Source organism: Echeneis naucrates, chromosome 5 (assembly GCF_900963305.1).
Source record: "Echeneis naucrates chromosome 5, fEcheNa1.1, whole genome shotgun sequence".
NCBI classification, from domain to species: domain Eukaryota; kingdom Metazoa; phylum Chordata; class Actinopteri; order Carangiformes; family Echeneidae; genus Echeneis; species Echeneis naucrates.
The window spans coordinates 21,895,981-21,922,366 of NC_042515.1; the positions used below are offsets into that span (position 1 = coordinate 21,895,981).

The 26,386-nt window shown below is 40.4% G+C and overlaps 1 protein-coding gene across 1 annotated transcript in view; it reads left to right on the forward strand.

Annotated features, from left to right (window-relative positions):
• The first annotated feature begins 348 nt into the window (after window positions 1-348).
• Window positions 349-26,386, forward strand: part of cntn6 (contactin 6) — a 103,674-nt gene continuing 77,636 nt past the window's right edge. The window contains exon 1 of the mRNA XM_029501453.1: window positions 349-434. The gene's annotated coding sequence lies outside the window, so the exon portion shown is untranslated. The remainder of the gene's footprint in view (window positions 435-26,386) is intronic.

The following is a 26,386-nucleotide window of genomic DNA, read 5'->3' on the forward strand; positions in this document are numbered from 1 at the left end:
AAAATAATTAGAATTATGTGGAAAATGTGTGGAAATATATGGAAATATATATATATATATTATTTTACTGGAAATAATTTTTGAGAAAAAAAAAAAGTGTCCCTCTTAAGAAATACTAGGTTTTGTCGCTCCTTCTCCTGAATGATTTTTTTCTACACGGCCGAGCACCACATGTTGGGCTTCCGTGCGCGTATACATAGATGACTGACCGCTGAGTGAGATGGCTGAAGAGGAGGAAATAGTTTGATATAAGGGGGGAGTGGTCTGGATCGCGCTGTCCTTTCTTTAAAAAAAAAAAAGAAAAACACTCACTCACACACACACACACACACACACACACAGACTCACTTTGGAGTTGAGTGCTGGGGCGCCTGGCAGCGCTTTCATCCCCGGTGCTGCCTGCCTTCTCTCCTCTCTCCTCCTCCGCCGAACAGGTAAGGCATCAGTCTGAAGTTATTGTGCCACGCAGCGGTGTGCGATCTTTGTGGAGTTGAGTGTGTATCCTGCCTGCGCGTCGCAGCGCTCAATTCAATACCTTTTGAAACATTTTTTTTTCTCCCTATTCTTTGGTCACGCTTTTGCACATGCAAAAGGAAATGCATGTGCAAAAGCGTGCAGGCGGAGATGGTTCCCCTGCTTTGATGCGCTTTGCACTCGACACAAGCGATACCTCACACGTGCATGTCCGTTTTGAAGCATGCTGGAAGAGAATAACGGAAAAAAAAAAGAAACTTAAAAAAAAAAAAAAAAAAGTTCAAGTCTCGGCAGCCGACGGTGTCATAATTGTCTGTCAGCTCAGGAGTGAAAACATCGTGATCTAATTGCGCATTCCGCCGGGCCGGAGCCGGAGCGGCGCCGTAATGAGAGCGTTAATAGCAGATGGAGTCTGATCTCACCGTGCAGATGTGAGCAGCACATGTGGCAGAGACGACGCGCGTCTTTTCCACATTCCATTCCTATGTAGATGACTGAGACACCTGCAGCGGGAGATCAGAGAGCGAGAGCACAGTGATCCCCCCCCCCACACCTCCCCTCCCCTGGAATTTTGCTGGTAGCGTTTTATACCCCCCCCCCGTCATATTTTGCAAAGTACAGTGAGAAAATGTAGAGAAATAACAGGCTTATGTGCTTTAAGCGTTTGCAATCGGGCTATGGGTTCATATTATTTATTAATTTAAGATGAGATGTGATGAAGAGATTGGCAGTAAATGCTGTAAAAGCTCATCCTTGGAAGGTGATAATTCATGCCCAGCTACAGTAGCTATTTCATCCACTGACTGTGTGTGTGTGTCGGGGAGGAGGGGGGGGGGGCGCTTTTGGATATGCTTCCACTTCCCTGATGTTGATTTCACATTTGAAGTGTTGTAGCCAATAAGTGCCTTGCTTCTGTCTTCAGATGTCTTCAGCCATTCAAGTTATTTGTTTTTGTGCTAATATACAAGGATCATTAAAAGGAAAATGACCCCCTGCACACACACTCACACCCACACACTCACTTACCCCACACAGGAAGGTACTACAGCATAATAAATATGCCATTAGCCATTTTCATTCAGATGCAATGCTCCCCAAATTGTATTCAACGATCACATTTCTCTGTCACTTAGTCTAGTGGAATGATGATTAATATGCTACTTTGTGACTTAATTTCTAAGCATCGACTTAATAAATCTGCCACATTCATGTAGTCCCATCGATTACTCTCAGAGGGGCATCTAGAGAATACATAAGGGCCACTTAAGCTCCTTATCGCTATATAATGACATAGGTGGGCAGATTCCAGCCAAAAGCCAGAGACAGTGCAGGATGCTGATGTAGTCTGCAGAAAATACAGCTGATAAACCAGCATTAAGTTTCATCCATCTTCTACTGCTTGCATTCTCTGTAGCTTTAAAGAAATGCAACCTTTCCAAACTTGGGGTCCAGTAAATTCCAGGTGTGATCGTGAAGAGCCTGAGCAGGATGGGGGTTTAATCCGTCATCATTTTATTTACCAGAGGTGAACACAGGGATTATCAGTATCGAATGAGAAATTGAAATGGCTTCGGTCATGCAAATCTACTCTCAAAGAGCTGACACCCAGGGATCTATCCAACGTATAGTTTCAGTCTTCTCTGCTGAGGAAGAAATAAAGGCATTTAGTGCACGTCTATGTTGTCATGCACATTTCAGAGCAGAAAGCTTTTTTCTGCGGTTATCACCTCATGCTGCCGGAGTTGTCTGGATTTTTGCTGAACTGCAGCAGTCGGAGCAGGTAGGTAGTGCAAGCTGAAGGCTAATCTTCACCGGGGTGATAGAGATAACAGTGATGTATGGAGCGGATGGGGTGGTTTAACACCCAGAGCTGACTGTTGTCTAGCAAGGTCAGGCCTGTGATACCGGACTACTGCTTCAGCCAGCTCCTCTCATGCCTGGGATCTGGCAGTCTTAATAGCTGCAGGTGGATACAACCGGAGGCGGCCTCTGTATTCACAGCCAGCAGACGCCTTGATGAATGTTGTGCTGTAGCTCCTGCATCTGTCAGTCGCTTCTGCTTTCCAAGCAAAATGCCTCCTTGGCCAGCAGCCAGACAGACAACCAGTCACATGGTCATGACGCTTTTTACAGTGAAAGTGATGGCTCTGTTATTTCTGAAAGACAGACAGAAAACTTTCTTATTGCCGTTTGCCCGTCTCTACATTGGTATGAAGTAATAACACGACCACCTTGTAAAGATGGAATTTATGCTCAGGCATGTATATAAAAAAATGCAACTTTATAGTGTGAGTATTGAAATTCAGGACGCAATGTGAATATTGTGAGGCTGTTAAAGTTTTTCTCATGAAACAACTTATCAAATAGCTGTTTGCAGCGGCATTGTGGTTAGCGCTGTAGCCTCGCAACAGGAAGCTTCTGGGTTCAAGTTGACGTTGCTTGTTCTCCCCATGCCTGCGTGGGTTCTCTCCAGGTACTCTGGTTTTCTCCCAAAGCCCAAATACATGCACGTTGGCTTAATTGGTGACACTAAATTGTCCGTAGGAATAAGTGAGAGTGGATGTTGGCACTGTGATAGACCGGTGACCTGTCCAGGGTATACCCAGCCCTTGCCCAGAACGTTGGCTGGGATTGGCTCCAGTGTCCCCCTTCAACTCTGACGGATAAGCGGTTGAAAATGAATGACCCATGTGACACTTCAAGACGAACCCAAAGAGAATCGTCACCTGATTCTGAAATGACCACACACCATTTTTAGTGTCTTTTCGCTCAATGTTTTTCTTTGCCTTAGTAATAGTTTGGTTCAATCTTATTACTTTTGTCAAGCGAGCAAACATACTGGAATGAACCCATCTAAGCGAAACAGCATAGATGGAATGGTTAGTGTTGGACATATTTAATTATTGGTTTGTTATCTTTGGTAACATTGCAAACAGATGTTAGCATACTGACGGTTTTGGGTTCAGGCGAATCTGCTATGTTTGAAGATCTTCCATGTTTGCCTGCTTGCTCTTGGTGCAACTTCAGAATGTTTAGTTGATGTTAGCTGACTATAACAAGGAGGAAGCAGTGATCTTTCAGTCTGATTGTATAAATTTGTGCTCTGGCTTATTATTTAGAGTAAGCTTTTAGTCATGGAGGCCCAACTTGGTGAAAAATTTCTCAGCACAGACAGCATACATTATTCTGTGCTGTCATTTCACTTGACTGCTGTCACTTTAGGATGGATCCTGAGAAAAGCTGTGATTATTACTGCTCAATTATAGATCTATTAATGGACAGACTCGTGTGTCATTTTGAAGGAATTTAATAAGCTGAGTGAACAAAACGGCAGATGGTTCAATCTGTTAATGATTCAACAGGCGAAGGTGCAGTTTTACCTGTCTTTTGCTGCTCACTTATAATGAAGAACTCAGAAAATGATATATTCATCTATCATACAGTTTGAAGTGAAATTTGGACATTCCTTGAGTGAAACCTCTTTTCTTATCCGCTTCTGAAACATTTCCACCCTGTTTTCAAAAGAATCTTCATATCTTAATATGTAATAACATTAATTTTCTCTTTCCTGCTTGTTCAACAATATTTAAAAATTCTAAGTCACGCTCCCATAGAGTAGCTGTCTTTATCTGAGTAATTCCTCAAAGATATCAATTTAAACCAATAACCTAACACACAAAAAAGCAGCTATTCCTGACATTTAATGAGCCAAGTTTTTGTTTGGCAAGTGACTGAAGGGATTAATCCATGACTAAAATCATCGCACCTTCATTTTATGTTAATTGACTAAGGGATTTATTGTATAATCTTGTCTTATTTTCAGAATTCAAACAGCCTGTTCAACCAAAGCAGACTGGTTTCACAGCATACATTTTTATTTAGAGTCTTAATGTATTTGTGATGCCTGGAGCTGCCAGCCTTAAAATTCAATTCAGTGGAAATATGTTTTTGACTCATAATGATGAAAAAACAATGTTTTGGGTCTTTCTTTTTTTTTTTTTTTTTTTTTTGGACCAACATGGATTTGATTCAGGATAAATACAAAATACTTAATAAAATACTAAAAATTTTACAAAGCCATGGTATCAGCATTTAGAAAGGCCAGTATTGTTGTGAGTGTCTTATCTGCATCAGTCAGGAGAGATTCATGGAGAAGCTGAAGGTGCAGGGTGAGAACATTTGGTCAGGCCGCAGGAGGCCAGGTAAACAGGGCAGAGTGCTGACCTTCACTGTCTGATAGAGACTGACAGAAACTTGATGGAGACTCTGCAGCCTCAATCCTGTTGAATTACTCCTGACGTGGAGATGCAAGACACTTTAACGCCAGGGAGAAGCATTTTACGCCAAAGTATTGGAATTAATGACAGGATCTTGACCAGCAGGCCATTGAAACAACCCATCTTTAACTGCTCTGATCTTTTTCAGCTGTCAACTGTTGAATTCAGCAGCTGTACAGGGCAAAATGATTTCTTCTTCTTTTTTGTAATATGCTGATCTCAGCAGAATTGTTACAATCGTGTGTTCTGCCTTTGTATAATGCTCCCTGGCAGAGGAAGAATTCTGGCTTATGAATGAATGAATGAGAGCCTTCACTTTCACCACTTTGAACGGCAGCCAATGGAATTGCCATATATTGTATCATACTGAACCGGGAGAACCTTTCATCTTCTTTTTACCCACATGTGCGCTATAAATAGCCTGAGTGCAGCAAAGAATTGCTCATACATCGTACCGAACACAATTTATAAATAAGCTCTGCTCATCTTATTGTGTTTTTTACAATCAATTATTCATGTAAACATGGCTGTGAACTCACAGGTTTCTGTGTCAGGATTTTGCACAACCAACATTTTTTCTCACTAAAACTTCCCAAGAAATGGACCATTTCATTTGTGTTCTTTTTTTTTTTCTCTTTGATTAATGTTTGTCAGGAAGCTGATTGTAACTGTAATAATCTTTAGATATTTATGCACCTCTGTGTTAGTGCCAAAGCTCCAGACTTGGAATTTTATATTAATCTAAGTCCATAGCTGCAGTCCAGAGCAGGATTACTGAAGCAATATTGAAAGTAAACAACCTCACGCTCACAAAATAATTTGAGCAAGGAACTTTTATCCGCTGCCTAAATAAAGTAACAAATACTCTGCATCCTGCACAAACCACCAAGCCACCACAGCGAAGTTTCGGAAATTGCAAACAGGCTTTTCAGCCAGACTCTGAGGTATGAGGGAAAGATTTGTGTGGATAATACTTCAGAGGGAAGATGGGACTTAGTTTCCCCTAACAAATCTTCTGTTACACTGGCATAACGAACACATTAGTGGTGGTGTATGTTGAAGACAACGCTTCAACCGGAGCAGCACCTGCACAGCGCTGATAGAAAGTCTCCAATATGAACCTGTCACACAGGCACTTACTGCAAACTCTTATATATAGATGATATTCATAGCAGGCTGAGTATCAGCTCATCATTAAAATGGAAACCCCCAAAAGAAAAAGAAAAGAAGGTTAGGGGACAATTTATGCCCTTCCAAGTCCTCCAAAGGTGGGCTGTCTAAGTCAAGTGATGTGAGGATTTTTGGAAGGTCTAGAATAAGACTCACTGTCGTTTAGTCAGATAAAACCTTGACTTGCAGGGAGTGTTGGTTTATCCCAGCTGAGGACATATTGGTGGAGAATGCTGTGCAGTCTTTAGAGCAGCTTTGTGCCTTGGAGCATTGTATACGCTATCTGGAAGAAGAAGCTTGTGTCTGTGATGGGAATGTGTATTTTATCCCTTCCCGTCACATAATTTCCCTGCCAGTATATGCAGCTATTAGTTACACATGCAGAATATGAATCAAACTGAATTTACAGGAGCCATTTGACTTCAGAGCAGCCATGAGCCACATCAGAAAATGTTTCAAGCTGTCACCCGAACTGAGTTACAAAGCAATCATAAAGTTTTAAAATGAAAATATTGTAATTGCGGCCTTAAATATAGCAAGAGACATTGGCCTAAGAGACTCAGATTAAGGAAGAATTATCCCAGGCAAAAAATTCTGCATCCTACCAAGTTCATCCATGTAGAAGAGACTGAAAGATGGAAACAACATTATTCTAGCATTTTATTGTGGCGCTACTGGTCTGAATATATGTTAAGGAAATCATTTAAGATTGTATTTCATACCAACATTGCTTTGGCTGCTTAAATACTTTATTGTTTTCATTATCAAAGTTTTAGTTTAAGTTTAGGAGGGAAAAGTCTGTGAGGATGATCACTCACGGATAAACATATTGCTGGCTTTGGAGCAGGACGGAGCAGCTAACATTCATCTAAACTCAGATGGAGCAGCATCTGTGACATTCAACTCAACAAGATAATGCATGAAATGCTCCATGGCTTTAGGGTGAAGCACTCCGCTGCTATAGTAGGTGGCGAGCTGGTTGGCAAGGCATGCAAACCAGTGTGATTTAAAAAGCACCGTTTGATTCATGCCTTAAACTCGTGACCTTGTACGGCAAATATGTACAATCACGTATGCCATCTTAAGACTTTGTGGCAACCTGCTCGGCTCAGTCTTTGCCTGCTCTTTCCCAGCAGCAAGAATAAGTTAGGAGAAATGTGTTTCCCTCTTGCACCCCTATCATTCAAATCCCGTCTTTAGTCATATCTGATGTTGATGAAGAATGTGCATGTGTGTTTCACAAATCCATGTGCTCCTTGATGCTTGATGCATGCAGGATAGCCGGTTTGAAGGTACATGTATTAAGCAGTGAGCCTCTGCTTCAAGGAAGGAACGAAGCTTGAGTTTGAGACTCACTAAATGAGCTTGATTTCTTTTGACAATCAGCTGCTTTTTAGTTTTTTTTATTAGTTGACAAACTATTCGTGCAATAGGTAACCATACACTGGAGTAGGTGTATATATCAGTGGGGGGCATGGTTCTGCCTGCTGTGTGTATGAATGTGCGTGCTGTTTTTCCCATTCGGTTTAATTCATATAACCCTTTGGTAATGCAATCTCATTCTGTGATGTGCTAATAGAACAATAGCAAGGAATATATTGTCAGAAATCGACTTGATGCAGCTCTGCCAGAAGAGTGTAATTGTGAGAAAGCCCGTGGGAGTTTGATGGTGAGACTCTCATAATGACATCTACATACTGTACAGCACAGTGTCTCCACAAATGTCACAAGAATATGCTTTAAACTTTCTGAAGGCAATGCTTAATTTCCAGTGAAGGCTGACTTGCACTTCGCAGGGTACTTCGCTTTCTTCCCCTGCCCAGTTCATCCCAAACCAGCTCCATGGGGTTTGAGTCTGGAGACTGTGCTGCTCTTCCATCATGTGAAGCCACCGTCTGGTTCTGTTCGTCTAATGTTTTGGATCATTATCTTGCTGTTGGATGAATCCCCAACCAACCAGTCTGTCTTCCTTTGGTACTCACCCTTTTCTCCCCATTCTGATAACAATATACAGCACTACTTCCTGCAGCACTGTATTGTCCTAATAGGTCCTCAGAGGGTGCAGCTTTTGTTCAGACAGAGTTTGTAAGTAATCAACAAAAGTTTGGACACTTGTGGGAACTGTAGGATCAACTTTAGAGTTTTCATTTGTTTCCACTGCAGCAGAAAAACTGGAAACTTTCTTTGCTTTTGTTCCTTGCAGAGCAACCAGCTTACATTTGTACCACTTAAGATATGTTACTTGGACTCGGACTGGAGAAATTCAAATAAAAAGAGGAAGTCGGTGTTATTCTAAAACCTTTGACTGAGCGCATGTGTTGCCTAGCCTACACTAGAAAAATGAATGAATGCAGAGACAATAATAAGAGCTTCCTTGCTATTAAGCACAATTATTTCCAGTACCCTCTCTTGAAATCTACAGAGTAGCATAAATGCTGAACTTTGGCTGTCTCCAGCATGATTAATGCACTGCACGCTAAATGGATTTGCAATGAACCAATCATGTGATGAGCTGCTTACACTCGCAATAAACTGGTACGTCAACACTAGTGTGACTCCTCCTGGCCTGCTCATGTGAGAATTTGCATGGCGTAGCCACATTAGGCTTATCCTTGTGGATATGTGTTACCAGAGTGAGTCATCCATCACAAATACAGGGCTTGGCTCTCTCACAGCCACTTTCTAGACCGTGTGATGATCTCCTCATTCTCTGGAGCAGGTCATCTGGTCAAAGGCCTGTTTGCTTTCAGCTCGGTGTCTGCCCCCACAGTCTGGCTGTGTTCACGCTGCCTTTTTCTGGCTCATGTGGAACTGTGACCTGCAACCATTTCCACCTGACTTAGCCCAGGCAGCAGTGCCAACACTAGCCCATATCCCAGGATGACTCCTCAAGACATCATATCTCCCGGACAACTCACATCCTTCGCTCGGTGAAAAATAGCTCCTCACGTCTGTGATTATTCTAAACCTTTAAACTGTCTTTTCCTATTACACTTACTGTGTTGTGATAGATTAAGCTTTATCTTCATGGCCACACTGCACCCCCTTTTTCTTTTCACTGGATTGTTTATGTTTGTGTCTGTCCAGAAAAAGCCTCCCCTTGCAGGAATTCTTCTAAGTGCTTTGTCCTAATATCTAGGCAGCATAAAAATAGGCTGCAAGGTCTAATAGACTGAGACCACTGCCATTTCTCAACCCCTCCACTGATTGTGCATGGTGATTTCATTACCCCAAGGAGTGTTCTCAGACTTTTGTCTCAGAGCAAAAATGTGTTAAACTTAAATAGCTATTTCCTCTTAATAGAAAACATGTCCTGAAGGTAGAATATACTGTGTATGTGCTATGCTGATATACCTTTGTCGATAAGCATAGACAGTGACCAGGCCAAGCTGTAACTGGACCTTAGCTGCAGCCGTTTGTTGCTGATTTTAAACCTCAAAGTGAATGAGCATCAAAAATAGAAAATCCACGATATTCCTTAAAGGAAGGCTCTTGGTGGATTTGACCCGCATGGCTATGATTGGATTAGATGTGGGCTTCCTGTCAGGTGCCTTTGTTAGGTTCTTGAGGGTGGGTGGTCTCTGGCTGTGATGAGTGAAGCCACAGCCCTGCAAGGTGGTGGAGGATGGATGGCCTCAGAGTACAAGGTCCAGGAGAAATGTTCCCACTGTGCCGTTAGGGGATAGGGAGGTGATGATTCATTTTCAGCATCACTTCACCCGGGATGATCTCATTACTTTGTGTGAGTGGACAGTCCCAGCGATGAGAAGCAGTCACCCCCCCCCCCCCCCCCCCCCGAGAGGCGTGTCACATGAGGCATTATACGCTCCACCAGTGTTTGTGCGTGTAATTATAGGATATGATTGAAAAAAGGGAGGAGCACAGACTTATTCATGATGCTCTTTCTGATGATTTTATGCGGGTGAGTTGAGGACTGTGTGACTAAAAAAGTGAAAATAAGTTTTCGTATTCCTGATTAAAAATATACATTTTCTTTTGAGGTCACGTTTTCACCCCTCATCCGTTCGTGTGTTTTTTCTGCAGGATCACGCAAAAGTACTGAACTCAGCAATGGGCTGGCAAAGAACCCATTTCATTTGATTTGGATCTGGCCAAATCCAAAAATGAACCCTCTGAGAGTCACATTAAGGCCTCCTTTTTTAAAGCCTTTATATTTTTCCAAATAAAGTTTTCATGTTTAAAAATATCACCATAGACACAATGAGCACACCTCAGCCAATTATAGATGTGACTGCATTTTGAACAGTAGAAACATTATGAACACTCATGAACACAAATAAAACTTCAGCACAGAAACTTTCACATGAGGTCTGTTCATTCTTTTGAGCAGTTAACATAAAAAAATTGCATCCAAAGTCTCAAATGCTCTAATTTTCTCATTTTCCACATCTCTCTGTTGCTACAAAAAAAAGATTTATCATATTTACTTTAGCTATACAAATAGCTGGCAGCTAGGCCTCAGAAGGAGACACTGACGGGCTGTGGCATCACCTTGACTCAACAGATCATAAGCAAAGACGGAGGGTGAGATTTGATGGATAAACATACAGAAGTGAAGCAGCAATGCTCCAGTCAAATAGTCAGACTTAACCTAACTTTCTTCATGACTGAAGTAAATGTCACAGCTGGACATTTGTCTCGCTATAACCATCGCAGAGCAATAATGCTCTAAGCATGACTGGATTTTTCTGGCTTAATAGGGTTCATAGGTTTCGATCTTGATGTAAAAGAAAAGACAAAATTATTTGATGTTAGCATCTATGAGTTTGTTCAGTTTGATTCAGGTATTTCTAGTTCAGAGGCCTATTTTAGTTTTGTAGATATGGCCAAATAACACATTTCATAAAAATAGAGTGGGGAGTATTTGCACTCTGCTTTTGATGAATTGCTTATACGCTAAAACAATCGTGTGCCGCCATGTGTTGATGTTCAGGTGTCTCAATTATGGTGCATAGTTAGTTGCGACAGCCTCTTTTCTCTTCTGTTTGCATGGTTAGAAAATACTGTATGTAAATATTACATTGACTTGATGAAAGATGTATGGTAAGACTGCAAGAGAGGGGTAATCACCTGTTCAACCTCATCTTATCTTTTATTTATTTAGTTATTTATTTATTTTTTCACATTCACAATTAGTCTGACTCGTGACAACATATGTTCTAATTAAGGTATAAATGGAAGATTAAATAACAATCAGGAAATCTGCAAGTGTCTGTCAGTTCTCGTGGCTTTGAACATGTAGAACTAAGCTTATCGTACCTCTGGGCGCACTAATTAAAATAAAACGCAACTTCATATCTGAGTGGTGTAGCAGAGTGCCTAATGTTTCAACAGTGTGTGGTGAGGCGGGAACTCACAAGCCCACCATGCCTTGTTAGATGGGAATGGAAAGAATAAAGGCAGATGTCACAGAGTATTTTAGAGACACATGCCTACACCGTAGCCTTCAGAAAAATCACAACAGGAAGAAGTTGCTGAGCTCAACATGTTTGAATGGAGTGTTGGAATTATGTGAGATCAGTGGTAATGTGATAATGGAATGAAGTAGCAACATAGAAGTGCAACATTATCACTACATTACGTAGGTAGGAGAGATAAAATGAGTGACACAACATAGCATGAATTAAATATTGTGGTGCTGCAGAGATTCTCTGTGACGTTCAAATCATATTTTCCAGATGTAATGCAACAGAAATCATATCATCATTTTTCTATATTTTTCTGTGGAAATAAAAATGGAAAAATTGTAACTGAAATCCAATCTGCCAAAATAACTGTAGCACGACATTTTTGCATATCTTCCAGTCTTAATATAACTTATTGTCATGCAAGATTTATTTGTTACAGCTTTTTGGGGTGGAGGTGATTGTAACTACATTTTATACTGTTCAGCATTTTACGCTATGACAGTGCCTCATAAATCTGAAGGTGTGTAAAATGTTTACTTGCAAAGTAACAAGTAAGTGAAGCCAGTAAATAGGTGTAATAGTAATATAAAATATATACAGTGATTTACAGTCTTTCTCACTGATCCGAGATTTAATGTTGTAAATAAAGAAATAAAATGCAGCTTTGTTTTACATTTGGGAACCGCACAGCTTCCCTTTACAAGTTCTGCCCTTGGCAGCATTCAACACAACAAACTACAGGTTGTTCAGTTTAGACATAATTCATTCATTGATTCATTCATCTTCAACTGCTTATCTGTTTCCGGATTTTTGGGGGTGCTGGAGCCAATCTCAGCTCACTCTGGGTGAGGGCGGGTTCACACTGGACAGGTCGCCAGTCCATCACAGGGCCAACACACAGAGACACACAGAGACCAACAACCACTCACACTCACACTCAGACCTACAGACAGTTTAGAGTCAGCAGTTAACACAAACATGATGTCTTTGTACGGTGGGGGGAAACCGGAGTACCTGGAGGAAACCCACACAGACACGGGGAGAACATGTGAACTCCACACAGAAAGGCTCCAGGCCGGGAACTGAACCCACGACCTTCTTCTGCGGTAACAGTGCTAACCACTATGCCGCCGTGCATGTTTAGACATAATTCTAAAAAATGTAAAAAATCCACCTTTGCCCGGACTAAGTATTTATGTCATTGGTGGTGAGTCTTGGGCATCAGAAACTGCTCAAGTGCAGGCGACCTAATGATAATGAGCTGATGCAGCTTGTCTCCATCAGTCACTGCCACAGATGCAGTTTGGCAGCAACCAATCAGCTGTGACAATAACAGGGTGCTAACAAGCTTTAAATATAATTCACAAGGTTAAACACTCTGAACACACTAGTTAACTGCTTCATCTACTTCGCCACTGGTCTGAATCTATATCCTGATCCCAAACCAGAATCTGTCATCAGTTTCCATCTACTTATGTTTTGATCAATTCAAACATCCAACTTACAATTTCACACCAAAGTCTTAGAAGCTGGATTTCAGTCACTGCCACTGATGTAACGTTTCCCTCAGGCTGCTGATACAAGTCAAGAGTAAATGTACTGACCGTCCTTTCCGCTTTTAAAATATTTATGCCTTTGTGAGATAGTGGAGCGTCAGTCCTCCCTCACTTTCTACACACACAATGTGTTTATACACTGAATTGAGTGTGGTTGACAATCACTCACATAAAACAGGAGAAAATAGACTTGTATCTTAAAATGTGTGTAGAGGACAAAGTGAAACGCTATTTCCAGCCCTGCCTGTCAAGAAAAAACGCATCTGTTCCATCACACACGCGGGAGACCATCGACTGAAAAATAACGCTAGACCTCTGAAATAATTCAATCATTTTCAAGATGGTTGTACAAAAGAAATTATCAGAAGCGCTCATTTTCTTTAACAATAACAATAGCTGTGTAACAAATAAAACCCAGCCAGGACTCAAACTGAATTTGCCTGTCATTACCTGGAAATGATTTGGACGTTCTGTACCAAGCTTGTGTGGTCATGCTTTAATTGTTTATTTATTCAACATCTAAACTGCAGCAAACACTACCAAGGTTGAATTTCCTCATTAGTGTGGTTTAACAAAGAAAATAGCCAGAAAGCCAGAAAATCAAATTTTGCACATTTTTGAGGAGTGTTCATAAAGAGGCCTCGTGCCGTGGTCATAGCATAATTCTTTCATGGAGTTTGAATTTCAATGCATTTGTGGCTCCGTGCAGTTTACTGGAGAAACGGTTTAAATTTTGCCCTGACTATAATACAATGTTCCACTGTTACGCTCACGTGGTCTGGTTTTATTATGCATCACAGCTGAACGGGTGCTTTTTCTATAGTTTTGTGTTATTTTTTTCATCTGTGTGTGAATTTGGATCAGATGCTCCTCTGGGGCAGTGGCTGTGACTTCTGTTGATACAAGGTGTGAAAAATGTGCAGTGTGGAGAAATGATGATGCCTTTTTGCCCCTGAAAATCAAATAAGAGGATGTTGATCCATTATTTCTTCACAAACATTTTAGCAAAAGAATGCCTCCTTCGTCTCCCTGACACGCATGTTTGTGACACTTGTGCAGAGCTCAACACGCTTTTGACCTAAGCTTACAGAATTGTGTTTTGTGAAAATATAAGAGAACAGAAGGACAAAAAAAAAAAAAAAAAAAGAAGTAATGTTTGCTTAAAGAGGTTCAAAATCAAAATGGAATAAAATGCTTTTGTTATACCTACAAATGATCAAAAGTGAAAAAAAATTATTTTGGCAAGTCCCTTTCAATTCCAAAAACTGAATTCACATGGTTTTATTTAATGTTGGATATAAAAAAAAAAATCACGACAGCTGACGCTGATAAAACCAGCAACTAACCGAAAAGAATAAAATATCTGGGTGTTGGGAACGATTTAAAATATACCAATACACAAGTTTAAGTAGGATGCAAAGATCCGTCTGAACAGAGAATGAGACAGACGAGGACAGACACACACAAAGGCGGGGAAGAAGCAGGCCATCATCCTGGGCCATGGTCTTCATTGCTGCAGTAGGCGAAAGGCTAAACTGGAACACATAAAGAGAATGATGCTATTAATCCAAGGTTGTTGTTTTTTTGTTTTTTTTAAAGATCACTTTGGCATGTTATCTTAAAAAAATCTTGGATTGGAACTCTATCCATAAGATCATTAGTCACTACTGGTTTTCTTTTTAAAAATCCGACTGCACATCCCGTTTTGTATCCACAGCAAGCGTGCAGCTCCGCTTTCAGACAGGAAAGCATGAGGTGGGACGAGCTGAGCAACAACTGAACTTTCAAATCAAAACATATCATGCCTCATAAATAAAAAAACTGTGTTCTCCAAACATAGACCTCATATGAATTAAATCAGAAATGTGATTTGGTGTGACACAATTAGTAAGCATTAGAGAACATTTAGGTTGAAGAGTCTTGTCCAGAGGACAAGCAAACTCAAGACACATCAAAGTGGCAGAGCAAAACAAATCACCGACTTCATTCACATTAAAAGCAGAGCAGAAAAAGGATGCAGAGGACGATCTGGTTCGGGGATTGCAATACAAACCATCAAGATGCTTTTAATGACAATTTAAAATAAAGAGGCCATGCCTCCGTTCAGAACAGTGGAGAGATTATCTACAGGAATTCAGTCAGAAATAACAAAAAGCTGACACACACACACACACGCACACACCACCAGAAGCCACCCACTGACTACACACACACACACACACACACACACACACACAGCCTCACTGTGTTAATGCCACTCAAACTTACAAATGCACCACATAATCAAGTACTTCATCAAAAAGGAATTTAACAAAAAATAAATAAATACATAAAGACAAAAGTACCTGGTATGGTATAAAATATTCCAGTAATGGGTTAGCTTTTTGAACTGGGCCACAGTTTACCCATCTAGGCTACATGTGTCTAGTCGAAGGTATGGGAACATTTGGACTACTGTATGCAAATTCACATGCTTGGAAAGACTCTGAGTTCAAACACAATCAAGTCCATAAACAAAGGAAGGAAATTTACCTCCAAAAAATGGTGGTAACAGCAGTAACAACAATAATAGGCTGTCTTAAATCAAACATACCTGGTATGATAGAAGATATTCCAGTAATGCAGTAGTGCAGTTGCTTTTTGAACAACTTCCTTAACGTCCTGTGGATAAGCTACATTAGCTGGGCTCTCTCCCGAAATGATTTCCATTAACATCTGGTGCAGTGCACGAGCAAAAAAAAAACAAAAAACGTAACCCACCTCTCTCCATCTCATTCACATTTCTCCTCCGCCCTGCTGCTCCTCTGTTTTCAAAGAAGAACTTTCTTATGTCCATGACGGCAGCCTAACATTAATGTAGGCTAGCTGTCCGCTGACAAGTTTACTCCACAGTGACAGCGTAGCAGTAGCAGTGCTGGTTTTCAATTTTGCGTGCTAGGTGTCTCCCGTTCCATTCAGTAATTATGCAACATAAATGCACCCGGTGCCTGCGAGCCTCTCTGCTCTTTGGTTTTGCTGCAGCCCTATTAGGCCCTATTCAGCTAAGTGTGTGTGTGTGTTGGGGGGGTCACAGTCGCTGTCAACTACTCCTATACACGTCAGTCATAGCACAGTGGTACAGTGATTATTCTGTGATGAAAAATAGACTCGTTCATGATATTTCATTGGGAATTTAAAGGGGGGGGTGGCAAATCACATATTTACTGGGGTTAGGGTAATAGGCACATAGGTAACAGTTGCTGGCAGTGATGAGCAGCCCCGCAGGATAAATGAATAAGCAATAACTCTATAGTGGGATACTGTAATGTTTACTCAAGGCTGTAGTGTTCACTGTGCAGTTTTTTAAATTGATTAGGATAGTTATTGGCTTTAATTCGTGAGCCGTGCACTCAGCGTTGTGCAGAGGGGGCAATGTGAATCCAGCCAAAAATGTTTCTGTCAGCTCGCGGTTGCAGGTTGGGTCAGTTCAGTAGCTGAAAGATGTTGACTATATCCAGGTTGACCTTAATGCATGTATGGCTTGAAAGGGATGACATGCTCTCTGCTGACATTGCCTTTGATGTCTTTAAAGTGGCATGGACAAGAAGGCAAGACTCAGCAGCCACCATAAGTTAGCAAGGTCCTCCCTTAAAGGAACACTTCCCCATTCCCCACCCCAATCTCTTTATATCACTGAGACGGCATCTGCTACAGCTATCCCAGCTGCTGGGCTATGACCTATCATTCTAACCGTGGGCATTTTCACACATGTACATAATATAAATGATCACATGAACTAGTGGAGCATTTTAATTGGAAAAAAGTCATTATCACTTACACCTGTATATTACTGTCTGGTGTGAAAATGGCCCCGGCCAGGTGAGCTTGTTTGTATGTTTATGTAAGACTTAAAATTGAAATTAGTTCAGATAACTTAAAAAAAAAAATAAAAAATAATAATTATATATATATATATATATATATATATATATATATATATATATATATATATATATATATATATATATCACTAAGAGATGACCAAAATTAAAACAAACTGAAGAAAAGTATTTAAGTTAAAAAGCAGAGAAAGATGCAGTAAAGCATCTGTCAGGCCGGGACTCAAACAGGACTCAGGAGCAGAGGCTTTGTAAGTCACAGACTTCTCGGCAGCAATGACCTCAGAACCAAGTGAATAAAGAAAACAGGGCTATGAAACATTAACGGGGAGTCACGAGGGAAAAAGGGGGACAACACAAAACACTCTGTAGGGAGGAAAAACCTGACTAATAAACCAAAAGAAAACTCACTCACGCTACTAAGCGGAGGATCAAGGTAATTCTATGAAAATGTTATGAATCTCAAAATCGCTCTCAAGGAGGAAAACACAAAAGCTATGAACATTAATCTATACAACAGAATTTACAAACAAAAAGTCACTCATATAGAGGAAAAAACAAAAGCCTATGTTGAAAAAGAGCTAACTCTGATATAGAAATTACAAACGAAAATTCACTCAGTCGAGGATCAAAAAGGCTTACACAAAGAAACGAGGGCTGTGGCATGGACGTAACACTGGTGTGGGACATGAAACGACAACACACTGGCACAAGACAAGGGGAAGACAGACTATTTGAACTGTGGGGGAAAATGGGGAACAGGTGCAGACAATTGGTAATCAGGAGGACACACCGGAGACATGAGGAAGGGCAAGTGTTCTGAAACGAAAGGAGAGTTAGGCATTTCAAAATAAAACAGGAAATGACGAGACACAGTGAGCCCAGACAAGACAACCTCACCACGGTGTGACAGCATCCATGGGCAGATTCAATGTTGTACAGATTTTTACAACCCCAGCAGGGAATTAAAAGATTACACTGGGATTTTGAGCACACATCTTTTGTCCCCATATTTGAGAGTGTCATTTATTGGCAGGCACAGAAATCCTTTAAATTCAGTCACTACAGTGCAATGAAGATAATTTTTTTTTTTTTTTTTACCATTAATGTGCTTGTTTTTGAGACTGATTGTTGTTACAAGTGTCTGATGACATTAACATAAAAATGACTCCAGCAGAGGGAGAGTAAGATTTTAATTTTAATTTAGAGTAACCAATTAACCCAAACATGCATGTGGGAGGAAACCGGAGCACCCGGAGGAAACCCACGCAGGCACGGGGAGAACATGCACACTCCGCACAGAAAGGCCCCAGGTCGGGAATCAAACCCGAAAATTTGCGTATCACCTCTTCTATCTTTTTGGACAAAAATTAAATCAATTTAATGTGCGCATTAAGCTAAATTTCATCCATTCGCAAGCAAGCTCGCAGAAAGGAATAAAGGAAAGAAATGTATTTGTTTGAAAGAATTTGTTTGATCAAGCTTGAAAGTGAAAATGTTCCTTAAGTTGTTAATCATCATACATTTTCTTGATTTACTTTGCTGTGTGTCTTCAACAGTAAGAAATTAAGACACAGCAAGAAACTTCTTTGGGCTTCTTCTAACAACCGTGCTTCAAGTCCCCATTGAGACTCGCCAACTGCAGAGGACACACCTGGTTTCGATTGATTTTATTTCCACTTTGTTCTAGCGCAATCCATTCCCCTCCATGCGTGAGAATGGACACAGGACTGTTCAAAGTTAGGCACAGGAGGTTGTTTTGTCTGTGCCGCACATGAAAAATGTTAGGTTAATTTAAGTCTGCAGCAGGTCAACAGAGTACAGTGTCTAGCAGCAGAGCTTTTTCTGTATGGCTCACACACGCTGTAATTTATTCTATTTGCAAACAGGTCATCCATGTAATTTCAGCTAAATACACCCTCAGCTTCAGTTTTAAGCCGCTGCGGAGATAAAATCTTAAAGCAGAAAGCAAAAGATGTGATTGCAGATGTCCAAAGGCCAGGTCATTTTTGAATATGCTCATAATGGACTATATGAGACAGATGGGATGAGATATGATTACATCAAATGAGAAAGCATTGAACTGACTTAACCTTCCTTCAATGTGGCTGCATTTCTGTGAGCTGCTATCAGTTTGGCACTGTGAGGTTATCTAAGATAGAACGGGACCAAACCCAACATGTGGAAGTGGAACCCAATACGTTTGATCATCTTACATAAGCTTTGCTTTTATTGCAAATACCACAATCCCTGTCCAAAGAGTCATGTACCCTGTCTGTGTTGTTGTTAGCAATGCTGCCTGTTCAATAGATAGTTTGACATGTTTGTGACTTCTTTGCAAGATGAATTCAAATTCACGCAAAGGTGAAAATCTTGAGGACCGATGTGACGCTTGAATAATGTTTAGGAAGCGGGTGAGATATTATGTGTCATTCAAACTGATCATTTTGATTGAGTGGTTCTTGGGTCGGCCCTAAAGTTGATTGAGACAGGTTTTGCCAGAGAGCACTCATGCTGAATTTCATAAAGATGGAAATTCACACATTAAATTGAACACTGTGGGCTAGTTGCTGTTCTATGCTTGTGGGAGAATCTTAAGGTTTCTGTACAACACCGTCACTGCCACTAGATGTACACTCAGGCCAAAAAGAGCGACACTGTGTGTGTCGTTGGTAACGGTTGTCCATCCCTTCAGTCAGCAGACATCGGGTTATATGCCACGCAGCAATGCTGACAGTTAAGAAGATAGAATTATCCCTTGAGCTGCGGTTATCATGCAACTGTAGCCGTCTCTAATGAAAATAGATGTGCAAAAGACAGAAGAAAACCAGCTCTCCACCAGCTGAGCAGGATTTGAGCTGTGTGTCCTTGTAAGTCAATCTCTGCTCTGCTCCCATTTCTCTCTTTGTTGACTGCTGTCATTTATAGATGAAAAAGCAGATTCCTCATTGCTTCAATACTTCGTACAGCACAAAGCCATCTCATGAGCAGGTGGCCCCTCAGTTGGGAGGGGCAATGATTTAAGAGGATAGATTTAAATGAACTGAAATGTGCACGCACTGTCAATCGATCGATTGATTGATTGATTTAGTGTGACACTAAATTCAAATTTAGACAGCTATAATGACATAACAAAAAAAAGAAAAAGAAATAATGGATTAAAATAGAATAAAATGCCATTTAAAAACATAATTAATAAGCAAAAACGAGGAAGCGAAAAGAGCGAAACCACAGCTAACAAGCAGAAGAGGTTTGAGTTCAAAAGCAATGATTTCACCACCTTTGCCTCTCTCTGTCTGTGCAGCACATGTGCTGTGTGTGCATGACGCCGCTGTACATTACACAGTACTATGTGACACAGTGCGTGTTCCACTTAATTCTTCTCATACTCACTGTCTGTTTCTTTTTTTTTTTTGTTCTTTTTTGGACTCATTCAAATGGAACTGCCGTGATAAAGGAATCATTTCCTGTCCTCGGCAGATTTTCAGATTTTGGGGGTTCGGAAATAGCAAATGTAAAAGCTTTTATGAACTGGGTTAAGGCTGAATGGAGGGCAACAAAAACAGCAGAACGTATTGGCTGGGCTGTTGTGACGCTGAACTCCTGGCCAGCTGGAGAGAGTGCTCTCTGACCCCATACGTTGTGATCTGGGTTTAGACAGCACCCAGATGTCTCCCCCTCCTGAGCTCTGGGCAGAGAGAGACCGCTAGTGTGAGCCGTGATAGCAGAGGCAACTCTAAGTGCTAACCCTATCAGCTGCAGACTGGCTGTCGGAGCTGGATAGGATTTGAAGACCTGGCCCTCCATTAATCAAATTCAAATCAGCATGCCACTGAATGCCTCCCCTAAGTTCCTCACTTCTCACTCAAGCTTATCTTAATATGGACAGATGAAGCCACAGTCTTGTTTGTCATTTCTGTGTTCTCTGTAATCATGCTTCATTTTCATCGCTCATTATTGATGATGTCAGCATACATGATGACTTAAAGGGGCAGACAGTTTGTTTACAAACAGTTAATCAAATTGAAGCAATCGCAATTGACGCCAGCTTCATTTGCATACGATATGATATTTTACATAAGCGGTTGTAACCACTCTTTTATTATGGAAGCTGTGCTTCATTTGTACTGATTATCTGAATGAATTATAACTTTGTAACAACTGAGTAAAAGTTAATTTTCCCTTAATGCTTTCCTCGATTGAGCAGAGCTTCAACTGCACTCAGCATCAGTTAAAAATGACAAGCAGATAGATAGATGCATCTGAAATACGCAGCTCTTAATTCTACTGAGATCTATGCATGTTTAGAAAGATAAGAATTGCATTATGCTCTCAAGGACTATAAATGTCGAATGGGAATTTGTCTTGGATGGGTCTCTCCGTCTGCATCTCAATGATGTTCGCAGCAACATGAGTATTTGCCTCATGTTCCCATTTGAAAGATTGTTCTGAATAAAAAGCAATATTCAAAACACCATGGCAGACCACATTTAAATGAAATCCGACCTTCAGTGCTTCGCAGAACATGTGAACAGGTAGTCACATTAAAGCCTCTCTGTTTGTGCATAGGTGCCATATCGCCTTGATGGGCCGTGGTGAAGTGAAGTTTAAACCCATGAGATTTGATGCGATAAATCTGTTTATTGTTATTTCAGAGAATAATTTGTACTTCTTTCAGATGATGTATACAGCGATGTGTTCCACGTCCTTTCATGCTGTGTGACAACGAATGCAGACGCACTGATAAAATCACACTGGCTCACACTGACGCTCATCTTAAAACTTCATTTATGATGGTTATATGCAAACAACAATATAATTACAGTTTTCACTCCGATTGTAAATAGCATTTGATTAAGCTGTTTACATTTGGCGTCGAAGAGTATAATTGCCATAATATTCCCTTTTTCATGTAATACTTTGTGGTGTAATTGTTGACTGGACCGATAACTCCGGTTCTCTGCTTCACTTGGCTGACGTCTGTAAGTGCTCTCACGAAAAAACGTTGATGTTAGGAGGTTTAAACACAGGTTTTAAAAAAGATCTGTCTACAATTGCTGGCAACGTGTTGCGTGTGTAGTGGGCCGACCTGTGAAACGTGTAATGAGTAAGCCATTTCATAATCCTCCGCATTCGTCCAACAAAAGGCAGTCCCCTGTGTTAGTGGTTCCAAATGGTAGCAAAATGGGTACAAAATGGAAATGCTACAAGGTGTTGTCAGGGAAAAAAAAAAAAAAAAATGTCACAGTAGGCTGATGTGCTCAGGCTGCACTCTCTTCAGAGCAAAGAGAAGCGAGGGATGTTAATAAGTCTGGCTTTATCCGGACAGCTCTCGTCTACTAATGCTGCTAGTTTTGATTTAATGTTCCTGTGGGGGGAAGAATGAATATATGAGACTTCTAGATCTGATTAAATACAAAACTGGGTGAAATATGGGTGAAAGTGAGACTGCGGATCTTTCTTGGCAGTTCTAAGATTCTCTCCTTTTGTGGTTGAAATCAAAGCTGGCAGGATATGTGAACTTCTCCATAACAACCCTTTTTTATTTGAGGTAGCTGTGGCGGACAAAAGGTTGAGGTCCTCGACTTAAAAGGAATGGGAGGAATGCAGGGACACCTTCAAGCTCTCAAAAGCGATCCAGTCATTTCATTTTCAGTATTTTCAGCTCCCGTTGCTAGATGTTTTGTTTTGTTTGTTTGTTTTTTTTTTTCTCATTGCTGTAAACACATGAGCATAGACAAACGTACAAAGTGCATATGACACACATGCACAAGCTCATCCATAGTTATTCGCTCTCTCTGTGAACCATCAATATTAGCACTTATAGAGAAAAAAGAAATACAGTTGACCGTGGTGCAACTTTATTAACATTACTGTTAAAATGAGAATCTTTGTATCGATCTAATTCATAAATCATTTTTCTAATGATTTTTCTAATTCTAATCATGGATATTGATGTACCTAATAACAATAGTAACATCTGCAATACTTATGTCAAAGACTGTGTATCAAAATGAGCATGATGGTTCCATTTCAAAGAAAATGGACCATAAAGCAGGATATGCATTGAGTCATGACAACTGTGTGAGGATAGAGAAGAGAGCAGGTTAGACCCAGCCCTCACTCCTCCTCAACTCCAATTTATCCCCAAAATATGTTTTGTTACTGGTTTCAAATAACCAAAATGGAGATGGTGAAATTACATACTGGAGGTTTCAAAACAGCAGCTCAGAAACAAATGTCACCCAATGCTTTCTTGAATAGTTCTTTGTTCTGCTTTATTTTTACTCAAGTGCTCAGGTAAATATACTTTACACATTACAGTACATCACATTATTTCAGGGCTTGAGTATGCACTGTTGCGCAGGGATTGTTTGGTCTTATCTATCAGAGATTCATCCGGATCATTCCGGTCAAAGCAGCCACAGAGCTCCCTAAGAGTTCAGAGCGTGACGCCTCTAACAGGCCACGACCTCTGCTCCCTTAAATTCTTCGAATTTAATAGTGAGTTTCTAAACAAATATTGCCCTGAGGCGTAGTGAGGTGGTGGACAACGCCGCTGCAGGTGCTGCCAGAAACACGAAGCCAAGCAGCGGCGTTACTCCAGGACCTCCGCTAGGTGATGGCTTCAACACTGCGTGGAGGATAACCTTTTGAAAAGGCTACAGGGTACATAACCTTTTGAAACATTTAAACATTCATGTGGTGGCCATTAACTGTGATGCATGTTAAATCCTCTTGAGCTGTGAGAGGTTGCTGCTCGTATTTGCAGCCACTGGACAGGCTTTAATAATTAATTTTCGGAGCAGCCCTAGAAATCCCTGAATACAAATTCAGATTTACAAAGAAACCTCAGTGGATAAATCCACCTGACTCGAAAATTTACAACCTGGCATAATGAATCAACGTTTGATTTGAGGGCACTAACCAACAAGCACAAATGATCTTGAACCTTGATTTTTGCATTTATTAGTATTTGTATTGTTAGATCTGAGCTGCTATTTAAACAGAGACGGTTTACAAATTAACGAAGTAACCCCTCAGGTGAGTTGTCATCGAAGTATCTGAGGGCTCACGGGTGTCAAAGGTTACAAGGGCTCCATTCTAAACAAGCTAGCTTGCAGCAAAGGTCACAGACTACCAAATCCAATTACAAGACTGGATCTGCAATGGAATTTAAAGCAACCTGCGTCTGCCTTCAAAACTGCTGCTTGCAAGCAAACAATGTTGCTGGCAAAACTCTTATTTTCTACAGGAGCTTGAAATACTTTGAGGAGGAAGTTGTTGATTTTCTGTTTCATATATTTAAAATTTTTAGATTTGATATTCTCTGTGCAATTTATTTATTTATTTTTTTTGTGAAAAACAGAATAGTTTTATGCTTCAGAGTGAAAATCTCTGTGGCTCTTCCTTAGACAACACTTTATACTACAGCCAAAGATAGCAGGCCTTTGAAACTACATGACTGAACTGAGAGCGTGTCATTTGTGTAATATTGCACAAAATTATGTGGTACTGGGGTAATGGATTGCTGAGTTCCTTGTTGAAGCAACGCACAGGCCCATAAGCAAATTTTCCTTTTTATTTTACTTTATTTTATGCTGAATTACTTTTTTAATGTGGTTCACTTTCTTACCACCTGTCCCACATGGAGATCAAGAAATACGATCCCTGCTGAGGTGGTAAATGCCTGTCATAGTAGCGTGGATTCACATCCAATCTTACCACAGCTCACAGCAGGATGCCAACCCATGAACAACAGAAATCGTGTTTCATGGGTAATTATAAATTACAGAAAACTGGCCCGCCCTCTCCTCAGAATAATTTAATCTCTGAGTTCACTCGTCTGATAACTGATGGCCATCGAAACTAAATTGTCTCACGCTATTATAACTATTTATTTCCTTCCAGCTGCCACATGAAAGGTTTACTGTCATACATCTGTTCACCTGAGTCAATGTTTTTAATTTTTAATGCAACTTTATCGAAAATGTTTCAGAATGGTTCATTCCAAATGTCTTCGAGATTAATCAAATACATACTTTTTATCATCCTGATATTAAACCAGATATTAAGATTTTAACCAATTTTCTTTTTTTTCTGCTGCTTTAACAATCAAAGTTCCAATCAAGTTTTTTCTGTTTGTGCGGCATACAGAGAGGTGGCCATTTCTTCATTTAGTGACCCAAACAGTTCAATCATATCACTTGAGTCTATCTATATTCTATATATCTATATCTATATTGCCTGTCATAATACTGTACTTTTAGTAATACTAATCATGGCATTGTATAAATCCATTTAATGGACTCATACAATGTGAATACTTTGCCTTGAATTCCTCTTCGCTATATACCTAGAAGACTGAGCATCGACAGACTGCAAAGAAGCAGAGCATTTAGCAAAGGAGTGCTGGGGGTTATACCACAGTGAAGCAGCAGTGTGATTCAACCTTGTTTCATTTATTCCTTGACGCCATGCGACATGTGTTTGATTGACATTCCTTTTTACCAGAAACTGCTTTGGTTCTTATTCTGCATCGTGGCTGTTCCATTCCAATAAAGTCCTGCCACCAAACTAATTGGGCTTGGTGTGAAACCTCAAATTGTTCAACATCCTTCAAATGTGTGTGTGGAGCTTAGCGCCATTGACTGTCACAGATACTGGGGATAGAAAAAAAAAAGAAAGGAAAAAGAAAAATGTTGCTATTCTGTTTTTGACTGCTAGGAGATGATGAGTTGCAGCCATGTATTTATCTTATACGCAAAATTAACCCATATTTGATACATTATTAACAGAAAATATCTTTTTTTTTCCCACCTGATCAACAAGGTCACTGACAGAACTGTCCTTCTGTTCTAACAGGCAATAGCAACAACAAACAGAAAAAGGAACGCTTGTTTATTACCTCTTTAAGAGCCGGACAGAATTTCTGGAACTATGGCAGCTATTAACACAAATGACATGTTAGAGTAATTACAGACAGTGTTGTTGCAGTTATTTGATATATGTTTGATCTCTTCCGTCCCTGACTTTACTAATACAACACTCCCTTCAGCCTCTTGAGTATCATATCTGGTTTTCTCTGCTGTGCCATTGATCTCAGACTGTGAAAAGGGAACCTGCCAGCTTTACATAATTGGATTGCAAAAGATTGCTTCTCTCTTTGAGGCCCACATCAATCTCTGCACCTATTAGGAGGAATGAAGTAAATCTTATTGTCATTTCAATTGTCTTTTATTGAAGGTATGCATCAGAGGTGTGCATCCTATATGTCGTGTTCTTTCGTATTACAGCCTCTTTCTAAAAAGAACAAGCAAATTCACCGCAAGATCAAAGGGTGACTGATAGTTCCATGGTTCCTCTCACAACAGAGCAGGTTATGCTGTGTGATTAATCTCTGTGTTGGGTAAATAATTTACTTAGCAAATGCCGTTAGACATCCTTAAAAAGCTTTGTTTGGTGTTTATCTAACATATTTGGAGATTTTGAAGAAGAAAGAAAATCTGCTTTAACTGTGGCGATAAAATGAGGACAGACTGACATGTCTGTGCATTTAGTCGCATCTCACAAACACACCAGAATGCCCTCACTGTTTTATG